Source organism: Sminthopsis crassicaudata, chromosome 2 (assembly GCF_048593235.1).
Source record: "Sminthopsis crassicaudata isolate SCR6 chromosome 2, ASM4859323v1, whole genome shotgun sequence".
NCBI classification, from domain to species: domain Eukaryota; kingdom Metazoa; phylum Chordata; class Mammalia; order Dasyuromorphia; family Dasyuridae; genus Sminthopsis; species Sminthopsis crassicaudata.
This window is the reverse complement of record NC_133618.1, coordinates 103,041,994-103,069,731: the sequence shown is the minus strand read 5'-3', so window position 1 is coordinate 103,069,731 and position 27,738 is coordinate 103,041,994. Positions and strand designations below refer to the sequence as shown.

The 27,738-nt window shown below is 35.0% G+C and overlaps 1 protein-coding gene across 2 annotated transcripts in view; it reads right to left on the bottom strand.

The window, feature by feature from the left end:
* The window catches only part of SPTBN1 (spectrin beta, non-erythrocytic 1), a 254,615-nt gene extending 229,220 nt beyond the window's left edge, over nucleotides 1-25,395 (bottom strand). Inside the window, exon 1 of one of the 2 annotated variants that reach the window (XM_074286937.1) lies at nucleotides 25,260-25,395. The gene's annotated coding sequence lies outside the window, so the exon portion shown is untranslated. Of the gene's footprint in view, nucleotides 1-24,252; nucleotides 24,369-25,259 lie in introns of those variants that run through there. The other variant, XM_074286939.1, reaches the window with a different exon arrangement.
* Nucleotides 25,396-27,738: the final 2,343 nt, after the last annotated feature.

The window sequence follows — 27,738 nt, the reverse complement described above, 5'->3', positions numbered from 1 at the left end:
GTTCTCCAAAAATCTAGAGTGCATATCAGACTATATGTTTAGCTTTCTTTTCTTTTTCTGTCTAATTCTAAGACAGAATAGTCACTGCTCCCTTGTCCTTCCAAGATTCCCATCATTTCCATCTCAGAATTCATTTTCTTGTTAGTAAGAGCTAAATCTGTAAATAGAAATTCTCCTCCTCCTCCTCATTGGGTCAAAGTCAAGAAACCATTTACTGTTCTGCCTTCCCTTCCACTCCCCCACTCCCGAAGCAATTGGGGTTGAGTGACTTGCCCAGAGTCACACAGTTAGACAGTGTCTAAGGCGGAATTTAAACTCAGGTCCTTCTGACTTCAGGGCTGAACCATCTAGCTGCCCCACTGTTCTGCTTTTGAATAAAGGAGAGCTCTAAGTTAAGTTTAACAATTCAATTTAACATGCCTCTGTAACAAGTTTTATGATCTGTTTTCCAAACTCCTAATATGTTTTCCTCTTTCTGTCCAGGTGATCCACAGTATGTGCCAATAACAATATCATTTTTGTTTCTTTCTACATTGATCATTAGCCAATACTCTCTCTCTATTCTTCACCTTACTCTGGTTCCTAGATTATATCGCAAGATTATGTCTTTTTAATATGTAATACCATTTCTCCTCTCATTTTATCTATCCTGTTCGTTTTGAATTAGGCATTCCCTTCTAGAGTCACATTCCTATGTTGACTTTCCACCCAAATAGGTTAAAATTTCTTCCTGCCATTCCTAACTCACTTTCCTACAACCTATATTTTGTTTATTTGTTCACAGACATCTGAAGCCATGGATTTTATTGCTGCCTCTCTTCTTGAATTCTGTTCCCTATTAATCTTTGATTAATCTATTAATTTACTACTATCCTTACTTTGTAGTTATTCTTTATGTTGTCTAACTCATTGGAGAAACATATGTAATTTTCTCTTGCTCCTTTCCTTTCAATTCAAAGCCTTTGATTCCAAAGCAAATAGTCAGTTGTCATGAGGTAATTCCCATCACCAGACAGGATGTCATTAATTCTATATATGGAGTCATGGTACAGATAAATAAAAAATATTGACATAATATAAGAGGGAAAGAGTTTTTTTGTTTTTTTGGTTTTTTTAGGTTTTTTGGTTTTTTCTGTCAGTTTAAAGGATTCCATATCACCTGGTCTTAGAGTTGACCAAAATTTCACCATCTATAAAATCCTGTTCCCTGCTTATTCCCCAGTTCATTAAGACTGTTTCATTTTCCTCCTAAGAACTGGATTTTATTTCTGGTAGAGATTCTAGTGAATAGTTAAAAAGAGACAAAAATTAGGAGTAGGAAAAAACTATACATTTTTAATATATAGGACATGCATTAACAAGACCATTTGGTCATTGTAAGAGAACCCATTTTTGCAAGAGGTAGATACCTAAATAAGATCCCATGACTACAGCTAACATTTTTAAAAATTATCATTAAGCATAATAGCTTTTGCTGTTTATTTGTATTTTTATGCAATGATCCTACGCCATTATATAATGCATGCCAGGAAATTTATGACTGGTTATCCCACCCCAAACCTTCATCCTGAGCAAGTTGGATTTTATTTCATAAATACTGCAATAGCCTTCTGATTGGGTCTCCCTGCCTCAAGTCTCTCTTCATGACAATTCATTCTCCATTCAGTTGGCCAAGTGATATGACTGAACTTAAAGTCTAACAATAATACCTCATACTTAATAAACTTCAATGCCACCCTGGTACTGCTGAGATCAACTATAAAATCTCCCTTTTAGCTTTTCTAGCACTTCTCTAACCTAGTCTTTTCTCATTCTCTTCCACTCTTTTCTCATTTTGCTTCCGTCCATGTATTCTGTCCTCTGTAATATTAATCTGGCTGGTGATATATGTTGTTCATTGTCATCTCCCAACTCTTTTTTTTTTTGCCATCCTTGCACAAAAGGCCTTTTTACCAAACACCCTTCTTCTCCCTATTGAACTTCCCTCTAAGATGATCTTGCACTTATAATAGACAGTTATATACTTATGTTCTTAATTATTTGCACATTATTTCTCTCGTTTTAGAATGTGATCTCCTTGAGGCAGGGATTGTGTTTTTGCCTTTTTTGGTTTCCTCTGCACTTAGCACAATATCTGGTATATAGTAAATATTTAATATATGCTTTTTGACTAATTAAAAAAAAAATGGACCTTGTACTTTCTACTTCACACTGGAAACAGACCAAAATAAATAAATCCATGAGGTGGCTAATTTTTTTTCATATTAGAAAGAACAAATCACTTTTCCTAATTTTATATTCAGGGTTTTACTTCTATCCCTCAATTAGCATTCCTTAATGCTGCAGGAAAAAACTAGATGAAATGTTCACTTGTTTTAGGCTTCTAGTCCTACTCCATTTTCAGTCAAGCTGCATTAAATGGAGCCCCTTTGTAGATATGACACCTAATACATTGCACCAACTGCTGTGTGCTTCAGGTGCCAAAGAAAAAAAGGATAATGGGGGGAAAGTCTGCTTAAAAAGCAGGCCATTGGCAGCCAAAGTTGGATCAGTCTTCTGCCAATCCTGTCCTTCCTGTCTTAGCCTTCTCAAATTACAGTACCTCCTCCTCTTGACGTCTTACAGATACCCATAGCCTTAATTCTGAAATTAGAGACTCTAGCATGATCCATGAACATTCTTAATCCTATTGGAAAACCCCAACCAAGATGCTTTCAGATAGAATGTTGTTATTAATTAAACAAATTACAACACAGACCAAGCAAATCAATCCTATTACACTTTACCAAATCATTCAGCAGTCCAAAATTCTGTCTTATCAAAAGTAATGGGGATAAGCTGGTAGAAGAAATGGGGAACAAAATTGAAGATGCAGGAAAGTGAATTAAAGAAAATGAGTAATAGAAACAAAGTTAAGCTAGTTGGTGAAAAAAAGTTTTTCCAAAATGGCATTAGAAAATATTTATCTTTGAGCTTTTAAAAAAATAGGTAATTCACCATTTTGGGATAGTTATCCATTTAATTAAAATAATGCTAATTCCTAAATGTACCTTTCTAAACTAAACAACTTTTTTTTTTTTTGCTTTTGTTAATTCACCCACACATTGTGTTTATGATGATAGCCTCTTAGTGCTGTGCCTCAGAATAACACTGTGCCTTTTTTTTTAATTTTGCATTTTAAATCTTTATTACAGCCATCGTTTCTAAAAATGGAATCCATCTCCATATTCTGCAATATACACAACTCTCAAATTGACTTGTCATTATTTAATCTGATGTATTATTGACCTAGTTTGCTTCTAGAGATGATGCAGCTTTTTCTGCTTTGAGAGACAAGGTTAAAAATGCAAATAGATACTCAGGTTTCAGCACACTCTCATCTCCGAATCATCCTTCCTCATTGCCCTTCAGATTGACTGTGGACATAGTTCTAATAGTGACACAAAGACATTTTTCTAGGCAAGAGAAGATTAAAATTAAAAATTAAAAACAGAAAGTACAGATTGAGAGGAATAGCATATTTAATTCCCTCTCAAAACACAATAAATCCCATAGTCACATAAATTAAATATTGTTATTAAACATGCTTTTAAAATTATCTTAAATAATTCAGCCATGAATGGGAATTTTATTTGTGCTTTATATCCAAGGAGAGAATGTACCCCTAAAAAACACCAGGCTTTAATAGTTACAGCTATGCAGGCAAATCAGTAAACTTCAGTTTTTTCATCATTAAAATAAGGAAATTGGACTAGATGGATACTAAATTTCCTTGTTCATCCAAATTTAGAAATCCATAAGTTAATCAATTATTTATCTTCATGGCAAGTAAATTCACCCTAATATTTAAACTAATCTCTGATGTTTTTGTAGAATTGATTCAATTCCTCATCTCAAATGTCTATCTTCCCCAGCCCTGACATAAGTAATTAATAAATGTTTAATTAAAGTCAGTTGTTCTAGTTCTAGGGAATATAGAGAGATCAGCAAATATACAGCTTTAGTCTACTAAATAGTTATGGATTCAAAGTCAGGACCTGGACTGGGTTCAAATCATATCTCATCTGTGTGATTATGTGCAAATCACAACTTTTGAAAATCAGTTTCCTCTACAAAATAAGATATACACACATGCCTGCATGCATATATGCATACACATATACAAATACACATATATATCTCTCACTATCTATGGACATGGCTTTTGATTTACTTGATTAAGCAGTCAAATAAATGTTTGTTAAAAAAAAATGAAAATCAGTTTCCTCTTCTGTCAAATGGGGATCCCAATACTTACACTATCATGTGTGTAGTAAAGCAAGTAAGTCAGAATGAACGAACACAGGACTAGGAGTTTGAAGAACTGAATTCAAATTCAGTTTCAGATAGTGTTTATGTAACCTTGAGGTCATTTAATCTCTGGCTGCCTCAGTTTCCTCTTCTGTGAAATGAAGATAATAGTGAAAAAGATAAAATATTTGGAAAATAACTCACAAACTTTAAGACAATGTATAAATGCTAACAATGATTATTACTATAAGAAAAATACTTTGTAAACTTTAAAACATTATAAGTGAATTATATCATTAACTATCCAATTTATGATAATGATCTGTATGTCCACTTTACTGTAAAGCAGTGTTGTTATCCAGTCATTTTAGTCACCTCTGACTCCCTGTGAATCCATTTAGGATTTTCTTGGCTAAAGATATTGGAGTGGTATGCCATTTCCTTCTCCATTTCATTTTACAGATGAGGAAACGGAAGCAAATAGGGTTAAATGACTTGCCCAAGCTCACATAGCTAGCAGGCATCTGAAGCCAAATTTGAACTCAGGATCATGTCTTCCAGACTCCAGATTCAGCACTCTAACCACTGTACCACCTAGCTGCCCTGGAGAGATGTAGAACAGAGCAAAATCCCCAAATAATTCTTCATTGGCTTCTAAATATTCTTTTACCTTTAAATAAGTATGAGTACATTAGCTGTTCTAAATTTTACTTTAAAGCAAATTAGGGAACTACACTGTGAATTTCTAACTCAAAGGAAGCTATTCCCCCACACCCAGCTCAACTTTCCCTTACAATACGCACCAATTCTGAGAAAAGGCTCTATATTCCAGACCCTTTATAAAGAACCTGCTCAAGCAGAGCTGCTTTCTTTCCAACCATCCCTGAAGTAGATAAACCCCTCATATACTAAATTTCTAATAGCTTCCTTGATGAAAAGTTTGAGGTTTTGAACAAATTAGAGAATAAGGAAATCAGAAAACAACAAAGCAAGTACCTCAATCAGAACAAGTTCTATCAAAGGAAGAAAAGCTACAATGTCAACAAGGAAACAAATTAGATACTAACTACTAATTAGGGTACCCAAAATAATCTAGCTTTAAACAAACATCTAATACCAAAGGAGATTCCACAACCAGTAATACCATTGAAATGCAATAATTGAGATGTAAATCCTGAGAACCCAAGAAAGTACAAAAGAATTAGTAACAGTCAATATACTTTATCTTATTTGATCCTAACAACTTAATGATTTACATTTTAAAGGTAAGGAAACAAACTTAAAAGAGCTTTTTGTGGAGGTTGTACATTCAATCTGGAACACTTAATATGCTCTTGCTGTCCATAGGATTTTCTTGTCAGAGGTATGCAGTTAACTTACACAGGGTGGAGCAGCTATAAGTGTCTAATCTGGAATTGAACTCAGGTCTTCCAGACTACAAATTCAGTTGACTACTCACTTCAATCTCCAACTGCTTCGGAAAGCTTAAGTGATTTGTTTAATACGTTAAAATAGAGAAGAGCTTGAATGATTTATTTACCAAGGGTCACCTAGTCATTAAGTGTGAGGCACAATTCCAAATTAGTCCTTCCATATAGTTGTATGGTTGAGCTAATTATAAAACAATTAGTGGTACTAGAAAAGGGAAGGAAGATGACCAACAATTCATAAAGAACACGAAGTTCTTTTCTGTTTCTTTACATTCAGTTCAGTAAGTTCCCTCATTTCCTATAAGAAGGCTTCCTTCTTTTCTCCTCACCTCCCCACTAGGTAGCCTATTTGAATGGCTAAAGCAGTTACATAAAGAGTCATGAATTACAGAATAAACTAAGTCACATGATGTAATGAGATTTTTTTTGGGGGGGAGGGATTGGCATCTCAGCATCAAATCATCTGTTTTAGGATTTGTTTCAGATAGGGAGTTTATTTTGAGGTGATTTCCTTTACTCCATCCACAAGGTAAAAAACCCATAGGTGGCAGAAGGAAAAAATTATGGCAAAAGAGAAATCGTTAGTATCATCATGAAGAGTATATATCAGATCTCTGTAAATAAATATTTTAAGTTGTAGCTGGGTGACCCAGTGAATACAGCACCAGCCCTAAAGCCTGAAGGACCTGAGTTCAAATTTGACCTCAGACACTTAACACTTCCTAGCTGTGTGGCCCTGGGTAAGTCACTTAACTCAGCAAAAAGAAACAAAGAAAAATTTTAAGTTTTTATGGTTTAATTTCTAGCAACCTAAGAAATTATCTAATATTTATATCATTTTCCTGTGTTTCTAAAACTGTCAGTTATAAGAAAAATCTGTTAATTGGAGTTCCTGCAATTCAGGAAACCATAGGACCTTATCATAATGATTATATTATTTTTTCCTTTAAAGTTACTGTGTCTAATGTGGTATTTTCATAAAAACAATTAATGCTTAATTATTGATAATAACTTGAAAGATATCACTGCAGAAAAATAAAACTAGAAAACTTCCTACAGATAATGAAGTCAGCTATCTATCTAAATATATGTATATCCCTACATATACATACATTGTACAAGTAATTCATATATGCATACATACAAATATCTATTGATTTTCTTAAAATATACAAGTCTATTAATTTGGCAAAAATAATCAGTCTATAATAATGTACATTTCTTTAAAAGCACTAAAAGGAAGCATGAAAAATAATAACTGAAATAATCAATCTTGGTCCTGAAGACAAGGAAAAGTCTCCTTTTGGTAGGGATGTAGGAGATTATGGATATAGAATATGTATCTATTTAATTGATTTTTGTTAAAAAAAAAAAAAAAAAAAAGTCATTTGGGAGAAAGCATATCCAGAAGTGAATGTAATATAAAACAAAAAATCAGTAAGTTAAAAAAAATATATATTTGAAATAGTCTTAAAGGATTTTTTTATTCAAACATTTCTCCCCAACTTGAAATTATCCTCATAATTTTTTGTTTTCAGAAAATGATGCTAAACTATTTTAATACTTTTTCAATTTTGGAATTTAAATGAATAGGATTTGAATCCTGCTTTTGTCACTTACTACCTGTGTGATATTGGGAAAGTCACTTCTTGGGCCTCATTTTTCTTGTCAGTAAAGTGAAAGATTTGAACAATGAGACTTTCAAGTTCATAGACTCACAGGATCATAGAATTAAAGATATAAACAGTCTTTGAGGTCATTTAATTTCATCCTCTCATTTTATGGATGAGAAACTGAGGCTCAAAAAGGTAAAGTTTTTTTCCCAACATTACATAAGTAGTAAGTAAAAAGCTGGGCTTCAAATTAAGGTCTTTTTCCAACTCCAAATCTTGTGTGCTTTCCATTGATGATCCTAAATTTAAGTCTTTATAATTTTTAAGTACTCCTGGTTGGCAGATCATTTTGGCATCTCACTATGGAAAGCATACCACAATAGTGAGGACTATTTCAAAGAAAGGTTCTTTGTGACAAAAATGTTTCCATCTCCCACTGGATGGCCATAGTAACAGGGCTCTGTTTATTTGATTACAATGAATTTCTTCTTGGCAAAAATTATCAGTATGACCATAGGTAAGTTATTTCTTGGGCCAGTTGCTCAACTGTCATCATTTTCCTTATTTTTAAAAAGAGAATTTCTTGATGATTAAGATGAATTTCTTAAACCGGCTGTAAAATTCTGATTTTATGAATCCTCTACATAGCGTTCATAGATATCCATGTAGCAGTTACTTTCTGAAATCAAAGAAGATGGGAAATAAGAGCTAAGCAAAGTTAATTGCAAGTTCCTCTTTAAGTCTTTTTTTCTCCACCATTTTCTGCCAACCTATCACCCTTCTTTCCCTTTCTACTTCAAAAACCCCAATACCACCCACAAAAAAAAAATCCCCAAGCTTATTTTTTATCTTTAGGAATGATATTTCTAAAAATAAAATTCTAATGATGACAAAATTCCAATGCCATAAAACAGCATGAATATAGTCCAATGACTTGGAATTCAAATCCCAGATTTGCAAAGCTGGATTATATTACCTCAGGTTTCTGGTGTTGGCTTCCTCATTCACAAAATGAAGGAGTTGGTCTTGACAATTTTTTACACCCACTCCACCTCTCAAAGTTTATAATGTTATGACTCTGAAACAACTTAGCAGGGGCATATAGTTATTATGAGATTTTACCCACAATATGCCCATAACATATTGAAAATAAGAAGGTAATAGATTTTCCTCAGAAGTTTATTGCACCAAGTTTACAGTCATGTTTAAATGAAAAATAAACAATATTTTTTATTAAACACATACGCACATTTCAGGAAGTGTGCATACAAACATATGCAGAAAGAGAATTAGATTGGTTCTTTAGGTCTTATACCTACCTTGGAAAAACAATAATAACCAAAAAAAAAAAAATCCATAATTAGTGTTTCTTTTAAAAGAACCTAGGAAGACCTGAATTCAAATCCAATTTTAGAACCCTAATAGCTGTGTGACTGAGTAAATCTCCTGACTTCTTTCTGACTGAATTTCCTCATTTATAAAATGAGGATAATAATAGCACTTACCTCCCACTTGTGAGAACAAAATGAGAGGCAATATTTGTAAAACACTTAGCAAACTTTAAAGAGACATATCATTAAAAAGTTAATTATTATTATTAGTAGTAGTAGTAATAGCAGCTGTATTTTTCTTATTCTTACTATCTCTATAATAACCTCAAAGTGTTATTTAGGCCAAGTCTTCAAAAGAATTAAGACTCTGACACTTTACCAAAACACTTCAGCAATTCATAAAATTTGGCAAAATAAGGTAGTACCTTTCTCCCCGGGACGACTGGAAACATATGCTTTCATCACTTCATGTCTCACAACAGAACTGATTTCTTGAGGATTTCTAACATAATTTGATACTTATTGAATCCCATACTTGGAATGCCTAAAGATATTTAGAATGCTGAGCAACAATCTGTATAACTATGAAACATTAGGCACACAAAAAAAGAAATGACAACAATAGAACTTTGGTTCTAAACTTCCTTATCTTTGTTGATTATGAAGAGATTCTCAAGGTTAAGGAATTTAAACAGGACTGGCACATAGTGGGTGCTTAATCAATGTCTTAATTATTTTGGGGATTTAATTCTTGACTTTTAAAAAATCAGTCACTAGAAAGTAAGAGCAGCAGTACAATCTTATATATGACCAATAGCAATTTGAGATATTTTATGAAGCCATCATAGTCTTAGTTGATAGTTTCTAAAGTTCCACTGGGCAGATTTGACCTATGTAATCTTAAAGCAAATGATGTAGGTCAGTAAAAAAAAAAAAAAATACTTTTAAAAACCTCACTGATTTGAACTTATTTGCAAAGGAGATTAGGTGCAGCTAGTGAAATTTTGGAAAAGAATTATAGTGGAAAGGAATCATTTCAATTAATGAAATCTGTGTAAGGACAACAATAATGGTTTAAACACATGAAGAAGATGATTTACATCCTATGTTTTCTTTGATATATAAATATCTTTGAATTGGTCAAATCAAAATATGATTAACTAACTAAACAATCTGACTGTATTTCTGAGGATTTTAATTTAGCACAGGAATTTCAATAGCTACTAAGTCCTACTGCAAAGCAATTAAGCTTCCAGAATGTTTGGAGGAGGCTAATCCTTGCTCCTGTATCAGCTTGAGACCAGATGAAGGGGCTATACTCCTCCGCCACTGATTGGAGAGAAAATACATTCTGCTGAAGCAGAGAAGAGAGCATGGAGGACAAATAGCAATCCAGAGAGATGCAAAAAATAGCATCAGGATCTTCATTCTAAGACCACCCCTCTCTTTTTACTATTAGAAGACATCCTGCTTTCCAGAGCTGAGATCCAGCAAACAAGCTGTGTCCTGAGTTTGACATAATAACAATCCTTTACCATTATCCTCTGGATGATCTCAGCCATGGTAAAATCCCAGAATTGTTTCATACAGCATCGGGGGTCTCTGAACTTGACAAGCCCTATAATACTCATGTTCTGGTCATGGAGTTCTACTATGAATCAAACTTGTCTCTTTGAAGCTATTAGCCCTCATTATTAAAACAATAGCTCACTGTGTGGTCACTAGTATAAGAACTAAGATTTGTCCACACTAAAGTCGGTCTCCTATTTACAGAACTGGAGGGGTAGTGGGGGGGGGGGGGTGGATAGGGAGGAAGAGGGAAAGAAAGGAGGACCTGGCACATAAGTGTCTAGTTTCCCCTCTTCCAATGGAAAAAAAGAAAATTTTTTGTTTATAACCCCTATTAGCTCTTTGGTTTTATTTTGCTTTACTTTATTTTACTTTTAAAATTAACTTATTTTGACAACTCTAAAAAACAAAACAAAACCTAGAGAGCTCACTAAAGTTAACAGAAGTTTAGTGACCTCTATGACTCTTTGGTCATTTGGTCAGAGTTAGCCTTCCTACCAAAGGAGGAAGCAGCTTCAAGGTGCATGACTGGGGACCGACTCAAGAAAGGAATGCCAATAACCGGTGGGTGTGTTTACCGTTTGGCCATATTGTCTCCACCATTATATTCTAAATTTAAACTCTCTCTTCCCCTTAACTCTATGTGTATGTGTGGAAGAGTATGCGCAGGTTTTGAGACAGGTAGGTAATGGAATGTAAAGAATGTTTAGCTAGCTTCAGGAAACCCAAGTTCAAGTCCAGCCTTAGCACTTACTAGATGTGTAATGCTGGGCAAATCATTTGACTTATTTGCCTGTTTCCTCAAATATAAAATGGGGATGACATTAGAACCTAACTCCCAGGTTGTTTTGAGGATCAAATGAAATAAAATTTTGTAAAGCATTCAGCACACATTAATAAATGTTTGTTTCCTTTTCTTTTTAGAGAGAAAGTTTTGTATCAGCTATTCTTATTACACCATCTTAGGAAATACATTTGCTAAAAAACTAATAGAGTGAGTCCACAGCCTGATAAGCAAGAAAAGAACACAGAAAGAAGCTGAGAAACAACAGTATTAGAAACCCCTGGAAACCTTCTGAATTATTCCTAGAGAGTGGAAATAATCAGCCACTCTCTGTAGACCACCAAAGTAAGTGGGAGTTAGTGAAATAGCTCAGATTTTTACTATAGAAGTTTTGTTCCTATCAAGTATTTCTTAAGAAAGTATGTAAAAAATGTTCTAAGCTATCCAAAGTAAGCTATTATTATTCAGTAATGAACTGGATTAAGCAATTTATTCCAAAAGTTGTCAAATAGAGACCTCTCAAAAACCTATTCTAATGAGCAAATAAAATGTGTTTATAATCAGTGTATGATATGTGTGGAAATAGATACTTCTTATACATATAAGAAACTTCTTGATTATATCTAAACAGGTATTTCGATGTAGAGGAATAACAACTGAATTTGTAATTCAGGATTCAATTTTAGAATTCAAGCTCTGCAATTTACTCCCTGAATCATGAATGTGAATTGTGCAAATCACATCTTTCTGGGCCTCAACTGTAAAATGATGGACTTGGATTTAGATTTCTAAGGTTCTTTGCAGGTCTAAATTTATTACCCATTATGAAAAGATGAATTATGGAGTTTAAGTTAATTTTTTAAATTACATAATTATTTTTAATTTAGCATCTTATAAAAACTATACATTTTCATAATGATTTTTAAAGACATTGAAAATCCAAAATTACTTATTTGATATTCAAACCTTAGATAAAGGTCACCAACACTTAAGGTTTTATTTAACTAAATTGTGGTTTTAACATACACAACATTTCAACAAAATTCAAAACTTAATTAAAACAAAATTCGACCCCAAACCTCCTCTCTACTTCTGAACCCCATGGGTCACAACTGCCAGAAATTTTTAAAAATGAAAGCAGTTGTACTGCCTAAACCACTGTTAAATAAATTCTTGGATAATATACACTAACAAATTTTTCTTTAAAAGATTCACAAAACTGTGTTTGGAATTTTAGGCACAGTTTTATTCCAATTTTTTTCAGCCAACTGAGATCTCTTAATTCTAACCAAATGATATTATTTTCAACTCAAAAGACACAGCTGTAGAAACATCTCTAAGATGGCTAGCATTTCACACAGCAAGTCTCCTGTTCCTGCTGGTATGAAATTCCATGTGGCTTTCACCTGTCCAATCCACTGTCATCTGTAACAGATTTCTATCTGCTTCTATACCTTGCAATAACAGTCATTTAAAAGTAAAACTATGGTTTTCCTATTACATGGTCCACAAGAAAGTTAGACAAAAAATTTGAAAGTGACTTATTTACTTTCTTGTTGGATGTCTAAACTTTATAGCTTAGTCAATAAATCAGAACTTGGAAGTCATATATAGATTACAGGGGAAAAAAAAATTCCCCCCAAACATAACAAGCCTAAGGAAAATTACTGACTAAGAATTTGGGAATATTAATAGATTCAAAGATGATCATTTCATGATTATAAAGGTCTTTTCTTATTTTTTTTTTCTTTGAGGTAAAGCCTTTTACTTCCTATATAGATAAATCAGACCTGTGATCTCACTGGGGTTGGAACTACCTCTAAGAGGTGCAGATGAACTCCTATGCATACATTTCAATCCCATTCTTCCATAAATTGACCCTGAGATTTTTGGATCCATCCAACATTCAAGAGACCATCTTCTACATCTGTTGATCTTGCATAGAACCCAATGGACAAGAGGGCTGTCTACAGGTTGTCCTTTTCTCTTAATACATGATAAGCCCATGTGCTTTTGTAGTCATCTAGTACCTAGATGCTATCACTTTACAATGTTTCTCCTGAGCAATTCTTTGTTGGTATCAAGAAAGGAGATATGTGGATGGGTATATATATGTATATCTATCTATACACACACATATGCATCTACATGTAGATATAGAATTTAACATATATTCATATCACGCAAAGAAGTTTAATAAATAACCCAAACTCTAGTTAAACTGTTGTAACTAGGTATAATGATTTATAAATCCTAACTCCTTAAAACAAAGCATTTAAACATATCAAGAAATAAATCTGCTAAATGGGTAGGCACCCTGACAATCCTTTACATAGCATATTTAAAGCTAGAAACAAATTCAATAACTTTACCAAATAAAGGAGGAAAAAAGAGAATAATTTTTTTTCTTCTTTTCAGGCTATACAACTACTGCAGTGAGCCTGATTTCAGACTTCAAACACTCTTCAGTTACAGAACAATTAAGGATTTTTTTTTTACATCCACAAATACCACAGACTTAAATCAAGAAGAGAAAACAAAAAAACTCGTGATACTGGAAATTCAAATTTGGAAGTTCTAGATTTTTTTTTTTTTTAAACAAAATAAAGTTCACTATTTACATCAATTTTAAATTCTAAATCCTTTTTGTTCCCATTTTCTTTCCACTCACTCATCCAATTACTAGATTTTTTTTTTTTTTTTTTTTGATCTGGTCCCCACAGTAACAGAAACTTGGATTAACAGAATGGCTGTTTTATTTCCAAGCTTACAGCAGGTCTCCGCCAACGCTGACCAGCACCACATTATGACTCAAATCTGTGCAAGAGTGTTCCCAAAGACCATGCTATGTATTTTCCAATCCATTCGCTTAGAGAGAAAAAAAAGCCATTCTAAGTCATTCTCTAAATACATTTTAGAGTCAACAGGTAGAAAGAAATTAATTACAAATCTGAGCAGTCTGCTACAATCCAAACTGCTGATGGACTCAATACAAAGTCTAACAACTGAATAAGCTAATTTTAACCTTTAAGAAAAACAAGATTCCACAGGATAGCAAACCAACATCCTCTGATTCTTTTTGTCCCGTTTCTTCACATTCAAATAACAACAGTTCATATCCAAACATTTATCAAATATGAAAAAACACAGGAGTATATATAACCTAACCTGCTTTTAAATCATCTCTAAGCCTTTCCTAAATATTTAAGATTCTGAACTATGCAACTGGGGGGAGGAGAGGAAATAGCAACTTTTTAGTTTAATGCAATAAATCCTTGTCAAGGTAAGATCATGGATGACTAGTTATTTTATGGCAGTGTATCCCTGCATGAAGTTCTAAGGTTTTCCAACACTGGTTAAAAAAAATAAAAATCAAACCATCAGAAGCTGTTAAAACCCACCAACTGGTTCTATCATATATTTTGGAGAGGAATTTTTGCTGAAGTGAAACAAGGGACAACTTTCAAGATTATTTGTTAAGCCAAAGGCTATTTTAAGGTATAGTAGGGGCTGCCTAAGTGCTTGTCACACAGCTTTCCTTCCAATCTCTTGGCAGGTCTCCAGCACATTCCAGTTTTTAATGCACAATGCTAGTTGGAATCTCATCTTATTTATCTCTAAGATGTACTAAAATGTTCCATTTTTATATCTCTAACTCACCTTTTGTTAAAATTAAACTAGGATTGTGTACAATGACTTTTTAAAAATCTGAACATCTTTTAGTTATGACCAGCTTAGTCCAAAACAGATGGACAACTCAGGTAGGCTTCAAAACAATGCCAAAATAATCCTGCAACTGAGCATAGGGGAGAAGAAAGTGACAAGGCACCCAAACTTTCAAATGAATTTGAAATCAATAATAGCAGGAAAAGGGCATTAAAAGATTTTCTACTCTATAGATGCTTAAAACACTTCCACCCATCCACACTCGTTTTTTGTTTTTTTTGGTTTTTTTTTTTTTTAATGGTCTTTTGTTTTCATCATTGTCAATCACTGACAACTATTCACTGGAGAGCTTTCCCTTGTAACATTATTCATTGAATTTTTTTTTTAAGTCTAAACCCAACATGACAATATATTCTCTAAAAGTCATCATAGTACAATCTATAACTTGTTAATATTTGGCAAAAATAAGCTGCCTCTTTCAAGAACAAACCAGAATAGCTAACCACATGCTGCATTCCATTGTTGCTACAAATGTATATTTAATTAGATCACTTGATCCTCAAGCTTCACACAGATGCATGGCATTCCAGAGACAGACTAGCTATCTATGTTTTTTAATTAAATATCAGTTTACTCTAAAAGTCAACAGAAAACTTTGAAACAATTCTCTCAGTTATGGCCAAAGATAGCGTAATGCCTTATACATTATATTTTATTTGAGATAAGACTGAATTTTAATTCAAGAGGAACAACATCTATAGAGACATTTACCACAATTAAATATTTAACTTATTATCATTATAAATTTATTTAATTTATTATAATAATTTTATTATAAATATCTAACATTTATGCAAGATGAGCAAAATGGTATTTTATGGTTGGAAAAAAATTCAATTGATTGATCTGAAACATTTTAGATAAACACAAATAGTTGCTCATATCATAAATTAGTCCCCTTAGTTTTTCCCATAGTAACTCAAACAAGAGTTTCTTTTATTTAGTGCTGGATAAAGTATAACATCTAGATATAACATTGACCGCAGAACCCAGAATTCATTCTAACAATGCAGCAAATCAGATGAAAGGAAATGATAGTGTCTTTAATGCAATTAGACATGCCTCCAATAGAAAGACTTGCAGAATGAGAAATCATCCTTATGTTAGATGATTCAAACAAACAAACCCAACAACCACCAAACACCTTTTTAAAACAGTTTTTTTTTTTTTAATTAAGCTAACAAGATAAACTGATGTCATTTTTCCCTTTCTCAAAATGATATACAAATCTCTTGTTTCAGCTAGGTTTCACTCAGGTATGAATGGACCATAGGGTGTGATAAATTGGGCATTTAAGGACAACAAACAGAACACAGTTATCAACTGAGTTGTTGGAACTGTCAATGAAAAGGTCCAGGCACCTTCACAAACAAACCACTAGGCTGATAGTTTGACAATCACCCTGCTTGCCTCAAAAAAGACAGGTGAGCTAATTAGGTCAGAGATTCAATTCCACTTCCCAGAGCTGGAGGTCAATCAATCTCACTCTCACTCTCCCCCCACCACCACCACACAAGCAGTTCCCATATTGTCTTTTTCTAGGCTAGTTCCTCCTAAAGAGGGAAATTCTCAAGATTTGCAACTTCTTAGTATTTAAGCCAGAATCTATGCCATTAATTATTAGAAAGCCGTGGAAAGGAGGGAAACAGGTATTTTGTGTGATATGGTAGTAGCAACTCCAAAATAGAACCATTTCTACCACCAAACCATGAGTATATGTAGAATTTCCCCCATGAAACATGGGGAATTGACCATTCAAAGAGCCAGCCTGACACTGAATCAACCTAGTAATGCCTGTGCTGCTCTGGGTTGTTCCCTCTAAAAGAAAACCATCTTTGGTGGCTAGTGTTTGAACCAGAGTGGAATGGAGCATTTCTTTTCAGGTAAGCTAGAAACAATCCTCCAATCTTTTAGAAACAGTTTCAACACCACTGACTTAAAACAAATATGTACTAATCAAAAGAAAGATACACTATCAAACATCTTTTACATCTTAAACTTTGGAACTTGTTTGGAACCCCTGGCTCCTCCAAAGCTCACCAAAAGGTCATCATTGCTGAGATGAGTAAGGAAGAGACAAAGTGTAGATTGGCTTGAGAAACACTGTTCTAGTGAAAATTGTTGCCCAAAAAACTGATTTTAGGGCAGTTAGGTGGTGGAATGTATCACAGGGCACCATCAGGTGGACCTGAATTCAAATGCAACCTCAGGTACTTACTACCTATGAGACCCTAGGCAAGTCACTTAACCCTATTGTCTCTTGGGGGAAGAAAGACTGATTTTAGTTTGCTGTAGGCTCAAACATTCTCACTTCCTTCTTTCTCTCCCTCTTCAAGCACAGTCAGTGGCACATCTGCTCCTTTCCCCCCTTCCTCCCCAGCATATGGAGAAAAACTCTTTCTAGGTTTCTTCATTAGGAAACAGAGTGAGGCCAAAGTATTATTGGAATTGAGTAGACTGGGAGGCTTGCCAAAAAGTGGCATCCCTCTTCGTGTTCAAAAGTTCTCCAGAGTTTGGTTTGGAAAACTAGGTTATATCAGATGCTAACTATTTTTTCTTGATTCAAATATAGTTCAACCTCAAGAAAGAAATATAAGTTGCCTTTTAAGTCAACAGATTTATTACTTTGATCCAATCAACATGTCTAATATGTGTCAGACAGCACATTTTTTTAAACTTTTTTTAAGACTCATGAACTATTCCCCAAATAAATTTCTTGTAGTGATGGTCAGTAGACTAGCTCAATCACATTTATGTTTCAAAAACACTTACCTATAAAATTGAAGATGATAAATTCTACTTTCTCAATTTGTGAGAATTTTTCAATTTTCCCAGTATGTGTTGTAGGGAATTACTGGTTACATGTACAAAGTTATCACTGGATTCTACCGACAACAATGGGAAATGAAGTGTTGTCCAGATCATTTAAAGAGCTATATCTCAAGAGAATTGATGCAATTCTGATGGGAGTTCTTTCAAAACAAAGCAAAACAAAAAAACATTATCTACTTAGAATTTCATTTCTGGTGTTTTTCCACTATATATGGATTTTGCTCAGATAAGAAAATTAACTATGGTAACTATACAGGTGTCTGGCTCTTTCATTAGCTGTTTATTTTTATCAAATGAATTTTAAAAGAGCACATAGCAACAGATACTTTTGTTGCTACTATGATCTTCAAAATTACTAGTAAAAAGCTCAACCACTTACTACCAATATACTTGTGGACAAATTGTTTTACTTTTCTAGTCCTTAATTTCGTAATTAGTAAAAGCAAGATTTTCTTACTTATTATGTTACTCTTAAAATTCACTGGAAGAATAAACTCACATGATATGAACACTGATATTGGTAAGGTTTTTAAACTATTGTATAATTATTTGGACAATTTAAAAAAAACAGTGTGGTGGCAGATGATCAATTATGGATATGTGTACACAGTCTAATAAACATCGTATATTTTTCTTAGCTAACAGACACAGTTGGCTTCTGAAAAAAATAATCATAATTTTGACCTTATTTTGTACTCCTTTTGAAAATCAAGACTCTAGGGGGGGAAATATACATTTGTAAATTAAAAGAAAAAAGTATCAAGCTTATTATTTACCACTCACTCTCTATTCTAAAATCTTTAAAGAGAAGAGGAAGTATAAGTCTCCAAAATGTTATTTTTCAGGGACAAGCACACGGATAAAAACTTATTCTTAAATCAATCACCAGTGGAATGGGGAAGAAGAAACTTTGTTTAGGGCCAAAGGCAATGCAGATCAGAGGACTTCATCTACCTTAGGATGATTTTTTTGTTTGTTTATTTAGGTACTCTTAAACCTACCAGGAATATCTTTTCCCACACTCAATGAAACTAATGAAATACAAAGGTACTGGAGGAAAAGGTATATTTAAATGAGAAATCCAAACTAAAAAATTCTTGTTTTTCTTTGAATGTCCTGAGTGTGTGAAACATAGATTATAAACATCCAACTCTCTGCACCTACCATGGTTTTGCGGACAAATTTGGTTTAAGGTTGTGCTTTGTCTTGTTTTTAAAAGAAAGATTTGATTGGGATGCCTAAAAATTTAATATAATCTAAAAATAATTTTCTTATTGATCACTCTATATGTAAACACACAAAGAGTACAATTTTGCAATTATGTATAGTGTGTATTTTGTAGCCAAAGTAGTGAGAAGAAATGTAACTAGTATTTGACATCGAGATAGGAGCCCAAATTCTAGCTTAGATATTTAGTTAGCTATGTGACCCCATGCAAATTCATTGTCTTTTCAGAGCCTTAACTTCCTTATTTGTAAAATGTAGAGCTCCAAAGTAATAGATTAGACAAGAAGAAGGTAATAAATAATTCATGTTAAACAACAAAGGAGCATTAGATTTGGGTCAGGTGATCTGGGTTTGAATTCCTATTCTGCAACTTACAGCTTTTATGACCTTGGAAAAATAACCTCAGTCCTTTGAACCTAAATTTCCTTATCTATAACAGGGTTGAACTAAATGATCTTTAAGATCTGTATCAGAACTTAATCTATGAACTGGTGAACCTAAAAGGCTAGAAACCCAAAGGAGAAGGGAGAAGAATCCTAAAACAAATCTTTGGATCACATTCCATAAAAATGAAAACATCAATTAGATCACACAAAAATATATAAAGCCAGCATTATCACATGAGAATTAGACTCAAAATGTCATTAGATCAGTTAATTATCTATTATATCTATTATATATTATATAGAATACAAATGTTAGAGGCCCTTTTAAAGGATCCTTTTATTATACTTTGTGGTACAGATTAATATCATGTTTTAACACAATTTACTTCAAGAAATATTTATTGCACCATGCAAAGAACTGCTACATATGTATCACACTTACTTGGCAATTGCATATTTCCCAGGAACAAACCAGGCACTCAGGAAATACCTGTTGATTGATTCCATCACAATTCCTTTGATAAACTGTTTCCATATATACTTTCATGAAAGATTTGATTTTGATCTACCTTTTAGTATGGCTCATGAATAATGTACTTAATAAAATTATTTCAAGTAAAATCATTAAATAAAATTGCCAGGTAGTAAGATAAAAAGATAAAAGTCATTGAAGAATTATACTTAACTAGATACGCCAGAATTCAATATTAAGGAATTTAAATCCACTTCATACCAATGTTCCAAATTGCACCAGATTTACTTTTCAACTTGTTTTTCCCTAGTTTTTACTATTGCCATGGTAGTAACTTATTCCATATATTAAACTTGACATTGTTTAGCTAAGGCATCATCTGTCTACAAGTCCTGTGGCTGCCCTGGGAAAATTTATTGCTAACATGGAAAGAAATCAACAGATTCTACACATAATAAAATAATTCCCAAATCACCAACTATGGCCTCAAATTGTTTCCTCTCAAGTTCTGTGTCTATATTTTCATATGTCATTCAGATGTCTTGCTGGTAAGCTCAGATTCAAATTGTATAAAGCTGAAAAAGGCCACCAACTCAAGGCCTGAAATATCATCTCCATACTAAAATTTCAAAAAGAGGTCCTACACAGTCTGTTTTAATAAATGACAAAATAATTTGTAGTTAGTAGCATCAGCCTATATATGATCTATAATATGATCTTGTTTTTAAATTAAAAAAAAAAAAAACACGACTTTTACCCCAAGAATCCCAAGAGATAAAAGACTTCCACATGGGCATGCAATTGCAAGTTTAAGTTTCATACATTCAATGCACCTAAATATGCAACACTCTGAGAACCATTGATATAAACAATGAAAAGTTCATTCTTTCAGTTCATTACCTATAATTAGTTTGAACACTTATGAAAAAAAGAAATCAACATTTTAAACATTAGAATACTTCCAAGCAAAAGATATCATTTTGTAGAATTTATTTACATATTATCTACAAATTATATTTTATTATACAAAAATGTTAAATGATCACAAAGAAATCCATAATATGGGTTGGATAATTCTAAATTATTGGGTTCTTTTTTTTTTTAATCACCTGAACATTATAGAGTGTTTACTCTATAGCAAGGAAGCCCTTCAATTTAAGTATGTATAGACTTGATAATGGTTCAGGGAGTTAAGTCCAAAGGATGAATAAATTTGGAATGTAGGAATTCCAAGAATAAAGGAAACAGACTTATTCAGTTTCAATATTTAGGGAGAATTCTAAAAAAGGATTCTGAAATAGAGTAAGGTATTTATAGTGGATCACCAACTCTTCTTGGCTGTCACTTGATGAAAGAACACAAGGAAATATAGGCCAATGTTGCAGTAAAAAGGCTTGTGGTAGAGAGAACACAATGGGCGTTGCTAATGGATGAGGTTCCTGCCCAGAAATTTTTTTAAAATGGAAGACTGGACAGATAAGATATAGTCCAGGCCTAAGAATATAAAAGAAGACAGATTATTTTTGGAACTTTACTTTCAACTAGGTATTTCCATGATTACCTAATAGTCTTATTATACCTACAAGCTAAAGAGGAAATGGATATTACTATTCCCTTATTAAAAATGGTGGAATTAAAAAGGCATTAGGACCTGGCTTCCCAGTCTAATAACTTTCATTTTCCAAAGAACAATGCTTCAAGTACAAGCAACAGAAATTGTTTCCTTCACCAAAAATCCAGATGATGCTACATATACTAAATCCTGACTAGCATTTCTAGCAAGAATGCCTATCCTTTTTATGTAATGACTTTTAATCTTCCAATAGTATTCAAGAAGGAAGCAGGGAGTGTAGTATAAAAGTCCATGGAACTTTTGTAAATATTACTCAAAAAGTATTGTTTGGGACCCACAAAAACAAAAATGTATATTTAGCACTGGATTTGGGGGGAAAAACCATAACTCTAAAAATGTTTAAGTGGTTGTATTCTTCACCCCAAATTATTAATGAATGAAAATGTGATCACAGAAGTTATAGTAAATAGTTACCATTTGTTGTATAAAAGCATATTGATATTAAAAAATAATATTAGAATGAACTTTTGCCATCTCTTGACAAAATATAAACATAAACTATTTCATCTAGAAACTTAGCCTTTGTCCAGGTCAATCAATCAACTAGCATTTATTATGTGCTAGAATTTGTGCTAGTTTTTCCAGTTTCCATTCAGTTGTCACAAACAAATGTCTTCCTGCCTTTATAATACCCCATTCACTAAAGTCTTCCTAATCCACAACTGAGTTATAATCAACTGTTACTAAATGTCTCACCCAATAGATCTTGACAAGTATAAGATGCCTTAACAATAGCTTGTGGACTAATGACAACCATTTTTTTGACCACTCCACTAATTTTCATTCTCTTTTCCAGCCTGCTTAAATGATGATCCCTAAAATCCCCACAAACAAATGCAGAAAATGAGAAATATTAAATATATATATTTTTGGAGCACAATGCAATAAAATTAAATTCAGTAAAGGTCCTTTGAAGCATAGATTAAAAAGTAATTGAAAACTAAATAATCTAATCAAGTAATGATCCCTGTTAACTCCAGTGGCAGAATAAAATAGTTTTATCAAAATTCTATAGCTGAGAGAAATCACAGCTATTAAATCTTAATGACATCAACATTTAACTATTCCTTATAATGAAGGAAATTGAAAATGAAAATTTATGGGAATAAGACTAAAATTTTGTGACATAGATTTACATAGAAAAGCAAAAATGAAATAATTCAAAATAAGTTTCATGTTTTAATAATCTCACTAGAGTTTTAAAAATATACAAATTATCAAGCAGTCATCTAAAGCTTCTTAATACACATTAAATTTTATGTACATGTTCAAATGTCACAAACCTAGATTCATGAAAATAAGATTATCAGAGTCCTCTATTTTGAAATATCCAATTATTGGGATGCTACATCTTTACCTAATTTAGGTGACGTTCCCTCAGAACCAGAACCTAAAATAAAATTACATACTAAATTCCATTTGTCACTCTACTTCAAATAAAAGTATCAAAGTGAACTAAGGTAAAAGCATTTGTAAATGAAATTCACTATTAAAAGAGTTTAAATCACTTCCATCCTGACTGAGCAGATACCCAACCACATTTGACTAAGTGGTATGAAACACTGAAAGCCATTAAAAAAAAAAAAAAAAAAAAAAGTAATTTCCCAAAACTCTGCCCAAATCACATTTGGAAGAAAAAACATAGAGAAAAGATGTGAAATTTAAATAAATATGATTAATTTCTTCTACAGTTATTTTAATGACTCCTCTACTGAAATAATCTTATATGTAAAGCTAACTTTCCCTCCCAAATTAAAAAAAGATTCTGAAATGTTTGACTTCAATTAAATAGAAACCTTATTTGTTATTTTATAAGCTTGCATTTAGTTTACAAATAGTTTCAATTTAAAGGGGGAAGAAAAAAACTCGACTAACCCCCCTCCAACAACCATTAATCAAATATATATATATATATATATATATATATGCACCCAAGTAACTAACTTCGTTAATTTCTCTAAATGTAGTTTTCCTATAGCTAAAAACCTATATTCTTAATAGTCTTAAAGTGCTAGATGTGAATTTATACTGACATCAATTTCTGATATATTTAGAAGCCAGTATTGTGTAGGAAGAATACTTGTCATAATCAGTGATCTAAATAATATATCCTAAATCTACTCCCATATAACAAGTACCATTTCCTCACATTTACATTATCATTCTTCCTGTTGCCCCTCCCTAATGTTCCTACAATACTTTGGCAGTATATCGGATTAACGTCCACAGCCGCAGGCTGGCTCCATCAGACCGCATTAGAACTGCAATCGCATAACTCCTCTTCATTACAGTACAAGCTAACAGCAAGAAGCAGGGAGGGTCCCTACACCACTACCTCACCGATCCTTCTTTTCCCACACAAATATTCATTCTCTCCTTCCACATCTAGATGATCGTTTCTTTTAAATTTATATCCAACAGAAAATATAAGACCGAGGACATCCCGCCCCAGGCTCTGGGAGAGAAAAAAAAAAAAAAAGCCTTCCTAACTGGGTGGGGCTGGGAAAGAGCACGGGGTCTAGGAGTCTATGCAAAGCAGAGCCACTAAGAACAAAATAAGGTTGTCATATATCTAGCTGCATTGTGCTGCATCATCCCACTGTTGGTATATCATGATTAAATATATTTTTAAAAACAAACTAATTCAAGTCATCGATTCCCCGAAATCCACCTTCACTTTTCTCACCTGTTTTTTCTTTTTTTTTTTTTTCTTTTTAAAAATTCAAGACCGTTCTCCAAAGCCTGCAATATCAAGCTCTCTTCCCAACATGGAGAAAGAAGGGAGGGGGGACAACTGTAAATCTGATTGCAGCAGATTGACACTTTTCCCCTCACAAAAGCCAAGAGAACGACCCAGCGAGAGAAAAAAATAGGGTGTGGGAGCAGGGAGGAAGAAGGGTTCCCAACCCAAGCCACCCCTAGGGAGCCAGAACGGAGAGATGACCGGATCGCTACAAACCTGTTGAAGTACACGGAAGACCGAAAAAGCAGCCTGCTCCCAGCACCGTGGCTGCTCACACCCAGTCCAGAGAGAGTGGGAAATGAAGAGGAGGAGAAAGAGCAGGAGGAGGGAAGGAAAAGGAGGCGGGAGCAGCAGCAGCAGCAGCAGCAGCAGCAGCAGCTGCCGCCGCCTCCAGCTCCGCAGCAGCAGCGCAGCTCAGGACCACGCCTGGTTGCATCCCCAGGACCGTTACATCCAGCTCACCGAGCAAGGGCAGAGACCCCTGTCATTTTCATCTGCTCACCCAGGTGTCCACTCTCCCCCAGTTCTGCCCCTCCTACACACACAGACACACACACACACATACACTTCCAAAAAACCAAAGGAGATTTTTAAAATTTTTTTGAAACTCACTGAAATATACGCTCAAGATCCTCAGCACCCCTCTCTCTTTAGTGCTCCCCGAAAAAAAAAAACCTGAGAGGATGAAGCCCATCGCTTTAAAGGAGGAGAAAGGCAAAGGGGAGGAGGGATGTCTACTGCAACCTAATGATGGAGCCGCTGCAACAGTCACACACTACCATGTCTGCAGCTGCCAGACTGCAGAGCCTGCCTGCTGTCCTCTCTTCGTTTTGCTCACTCCCTAGGCCCTGAATCCCGCCACGAGCGCCCTTTTTCTCGCCCACTGCCCCGAAATAATAAATACATTTTGTTTAAAAAAGGGTGGGTTACCAGCCCTGCAATCCCCTACTCACCCCCCGCTGCCCCTCCCTCGCTCCGGGTTTCTGCAGCCTCCCCTCCCCCTCCTTCCAACCTCAGCTCTGGGAAAGGGTCAGCGTGATTCCTCCTCGTCGCCTTCCTGGCACAACACCTTAAGGTCCTCAGCCCCTCGCCCCAAACCCTGTGCCGCCCCCTCCCGCCAACCTCTCCTCCCCACCTAATCCGGGGCTTGGGGACGGAGAGAGGGCGTTCAGTGAGTTGGCATCTTGTCCGCAAAACGACAACCGCAGCCTAAGGGCCCTTACCTCTGCGGGGCTCGGGAGATGGGGAGGGTGGGGGTGGGGTAGGCGCCGGGGTCCCGTCCTCCTCCTGGGCAGCGGGATGGGGTGAAAGGCGGCTCGTCGGTGCTGGCAGCCGCCGTGGGGGTCGGGGCTCACTGGACAGGACCGGGCGCCGAGCAGTGCAGCGCTGCGCTCCCGGAGGAGATGAAGGGAAGGGAGGGACTGGAGGAATCCGCAGCCCACACAGCAACAGCTGCACTGATTCAGGAGGCAGGCGGGAGGGAGGGAGGGCGGGAGCTAGGGAGGGGTGGGAGAGAGGGGGCGGGGAGATGGATGCTGCACAGACACCCACCCACAAACCTCTCCTCCCTCTAGCTCGCGCTCCCCCCCACCCCCACCACAAAACAGTTTCTGTCTGTCTCTCTCTGGAAGCACCCACCGCCCTCCGTTCATCTTCTGCCACGAGTTCTTCCAGCCCCTGGCCCCTAGCCCCCCACCTCCCCCCAGCTACCTGCAGCTAGCGCCTTCTCTTGGCTGGAGCTGATAAACAAGTGCGCTTGCTATGCACCTCCCTCCGCATTCCACCTCGCCTCCCCTCAGCCCCCGAGGCCGGGCCTGGAAGCCCGGCACCCCGACTGGGGCCACTGACGCCGCAGGGGAGCGGGAGCTACAGGGACAATGGGGGCTTTGTCCCCGCGGCCCGAGAGGGCCAATTTCACGTTTAATTTAAGGCTAATTCGATTATCACCATGGAAAGGGGCAACCTAATTCTGAACGTGACTTCTCTCAGTCTCTTTTCTTCCTCTGTGTTTTTTTATTTTGTAACAATGGACAAAGTTTGTTTTCTGCGTTTGGGGGTTTTAAGTGGGTGGGTTGCTTGTTTTTGTTTTAAATCTGGGAGATAACGCTAGCCGTTTTCAGATTAGGTTGGGGAAAGGCGACAGCTCGGTAGGGAGCCTTTTTTTTTTTTTTTTTTTTTTTTGAAGTTTCCCAATTCTCTGGGTCAAGTTCTTCCTTTGTGAGTTCTTTTAACTCTTTCTACCTAGGTAGCCAGCTACTTGAACTGCAGCCCCTTAACCCATAGGCAAGCATCCCCTTCCGCTCACCTTCCCCTTTTGAAACAATGTTTCACTAACACTCAATCAGTACTCTGAAATGCACTTGTAAAGGATCTCGTGGAGACTTATCTACATTAGTTAGAAATCTGAGCTCTGGAAGGAAAGCTCCTAGAAAAGTTGTGGTTAACTTGCTCTGTATGATCTCTAGCCTGGACCTAGGGAAATGTGAGCACTATATAATCTTCAAAAATTATCTCTGCTCAAGAGAACTGGTAACCTTTTCTTCTGAAAAATTCTTCAAACCTTAAAACAAAAACCAACGAAAAGGGTTGAGAACCTTCTTACTAATAAGCAGGTATTTCAAACCAATAAAACTCTGAGACCTGATATATTTAGATTTAAAAAAAAAAAAAAAAACTGTTCAACTGTTTACCACGTTTTGCTAATAATGAAGAAAGTTGTACTGGCAACTGTAATCTGCACATACCCATACACACGTATACATATAAAAATTAACCAAAAATTAGTTCTTGCCTAATGTATCTTATTCACCCCACTCAAAATGGTGGCCAAGCAGATGGCCTAAGGCAGGGGTTCTCAAACTAAGGCCCACCGGCCAGATGAGGACGTTTTTATGCGGCAGCAGGTTATGGCAAATGGGCTGAGGGATGGAGACAGAGTGTGAGCTTTTGTTTTTACTATAGTCGGGCCCTCCCACAGTCTGAGGGTCGGTGAACTGGCCCCTATTTTAAAAGTTTGAGGACCACTGCTTCAAAGTAGACCAAGGCTTCAAAGTAGAAACAAAAAATTGTGGTGTTAAAAACATATAAAAAGTTATTAAATGATCATGAAATTTAAGCATTCTTTTCTTTTTTTCTTCCCTTTATAACTTTTGAGTTCCCAATCTACTTTGCATTCATTTTTATATTCTCCCCCCCTTTCTGTGTGTATATATATTTTTTTCTTTCATACTACTTGGTACATAGAATATGCTTAATAAATACTTGGTTGATTGAATTATATGACCATTTTAAAAAGCTTTAAAATTGGCAGTATCCTGTGATATTGGTAAATAATTTTAATTTTGAACATTTTTAGGTTATAAGGAAAGGAACCTAAGAGTCAAAAAAAATCAATCATTTGACTTTTCATGGGTAAAATAACTTTTTCACATATTATACAGTGTTTCTGGAGACTGCAGGAAATTTTAAAAAGCATTTTTTCAGGAAGGCTATCAAATCAATCAAACAAAACCGTGAAAACATCATATAGATAAGCACAGGAAAAAATAGCACAAGTTGGAAATGAATGCGGAGGCTGGCAACTGAATTTTTGCTTGTTTCAAAGATAATGAAATACATTTAAAAATGATAGTCACTGGAGAAATAAATTGCTTAAATTCTTCCAAAGTTATTTTTAGGAATGATCTTTAAATATTTCCTTTA